Genomic DNA, 2,210 nt, shown 5'->3' on the forward strand with positions numbered 1-2,210 from the left:
ATAAGTTCATCATCGCAGCACTCACAAAGCCCACACTGGAACCGTTTTCTTTCAGGCACTTAGGTGAAAGGTGAGCAATGTTTGATTTCCTTCTGCTTTCATGATAAGTAATAGAGTGGTCATTTTCTAACAGTAAATTAAGAAGTAACAAATGGATTTCAATTTTCATAATTTCACTCAGGGTATCTGTTGAAGTGTGTATTATTAGTTTGTACTAATGCAAAACTACCAGCTGAAACTCATCTCCGTAATGAGGTTCATTCGTCCTTTGACAAGGCAATAGTTTCCTCAAGAAAAACTTAACTAATAGTGTGGCCAGTACCTTATAATTAATTTTCTTCCCCAATCCTTGCAAGCATGAAAACAAACAGTAAATTTTTCATTTGTTCATCAGTTTCGAGCAACTGTTTAGCAGAGATATGCTTGATTAATGGATTTAATTTGTTCCTTTCTTCTGTAGTCAGTTTTCATATTACATCGGTTATCAGAGGATAGGACCATAATGTGGGCATTCTCATCGCGGTCCACTCCATCAGTGTCAGCGCTGGCTTCTAGCTCCGGGTCTGCATCTTTAACCTTTGTCGTCCTGCAGAATCTTTCATCAATCTGTGTTACAGTCACCTTGGGAAGAAAAGGCAGAAGCACTCAGTCAGCACTTACAGGTAGTAAAGTGTGTCATTATTTCTAACAAAATGCTGTCAGCGGTGCACCTTTCATTTCCAACCGAAATATGATTTGTGAGATCAGCAACCCAACTGTTAAAAGAGAAAAATGGAAGGTACCGGTCTGGTCACTACAAGGCCCTCTATAAAAACCAATACAAAATGCCTAATGCTTTCCTGCATGCTGAGCGCTTTAAATGACTGGGGCTAGTTTTGCAAATTGAATATTATTGTCAGATAATGAAAGTACCTATGTAGAGGTCAAATAGCATCATAAAGGATAATGGCAGTTTTCATAATACTAACCGTTTCGTAGTAGGGCACAAATCTCCATGGTTCACATCTGTAGTTCACTTGACTTTTCAGTGTGACATAAAAAGTCATAAACTCTGGCTTGAGGGGTTCTCATTCTTCTTTTTAACCGAAGTGTAACGTAGACTTTCTAGAAAAATGTAAATGCTTAAGAAATGTTAAAAGATGCCTTTCTTTAGGACATTTTCGACTTCCACATAAAATGTAAAACTAAAACATATATTTAGATATTTTTATGCATAAAATGTATAATATTTGTGACAGGACTTACCTTCTTAGTATAGAAAGATAATGATCTAGAGTACAGTGTTTACAGAAAACGTGTTCTAAATACACACTGTGCGTTTAAAGAAAATTTCAGTAATTTAGTTTGGATACTGAGTTCCATGACCTTTCTTTCTATATAATTGAGAATCTGTTAAAAATAGTTAAAATGGATTTTATTATTTGTCATAACATACTTGTCAGTATTATTCAATATTTCTATTATAGTATTATGTGCAAAAACTTGAAATAAATACTTCATCGAATATCTCTGGAGCAATACATATAAAAATGATTTTTTGACATTTATTCCAGGCAATATTTTTTTAACCTTCTTTGGAAGATAAAAATACAAACCGAAATAATATGCCTGATATTGAAGAAAACTTTTCCAATTTATATGTAACTGGGCTAGACTTGAACTGATGTACTGGCAAGATTTAGGTTCTACTACCAGCTTTGTCATTTACTGTTTTTGAGTTATTGGACTAGTCATTCATTTTTGTGACAATAATACTATATTCATAAACCTCTTATTTATGCAAATGTGAGGCTCTGTTACATCACTTCAAAATGGACCAACAATTTTAGTGGCTACCCACTGTGGACTAATTTTATGAGTATTCCTTATTTTCGCATGCAACATTCTCAGCAATCTAACTATTCAGCCACCTATCCCACATGTACATTTCGTATGTACAATATACTTACGAAACCCTCCAGTCATCCTGAACTTCTTACTAGTCTCTCTACTCCTTGTGTATGATTATGCCTCTGTCCCTGTGGTGTACCCTCTTCCTGGCTAGTGCCTACTCACCCTCCCTCTCTACATCTCTGCTCAATAAACTTAACCTATCTTTATAGTTCAGATGATTTTCCCCTTACTTCCTGAAGTCTTTACAAGATATCCTTGTTAGTATTAATTTCTTCCTTCTTTGTGGTCTCATAGTACACTGTTTATCATTCTTCTAA

General features: G+C 35.0%; 1 long non-coding RNA gene across 1 annotated transcript; it reads right to left on the minus strand.

Annotated features, from left to right (window-relative positions):
• Positions 1-307: 307 nt before the first annotated feature.
• LOC105520225 lies at positions 308-1,092 on the minus strand. The gene is made up of 2 exons (XR_001003089.1): positions 969-1,092; positions 308-621 (listed from the first exon to the last, which is right to left on the minus strand). It is a non-coding gene; the product is annotated as an uncharacterized LOC105520225 (long non-coding RNA).
• Positions 1,093-2,210: the final 1,118 nt, after the last annotated feature.

The sequence above is a fragment of the Colobus angolensis genome, unplaced genomic scaffold, assembly GCF_000951035.1.
Source record: "Colobus angolensis palliatus isolate OR3802 unplaced genomic scaffold, Cang.pa_1.0 Scaffold373, whole genome shotgun sequence".
Taxonomy (NCBI): domain Eukaryota; kingdom Metazoa; phylum Chordata; class Mammalia; order Primates; family Cercopithecidae; genus Colobus; species Colobus angolensis.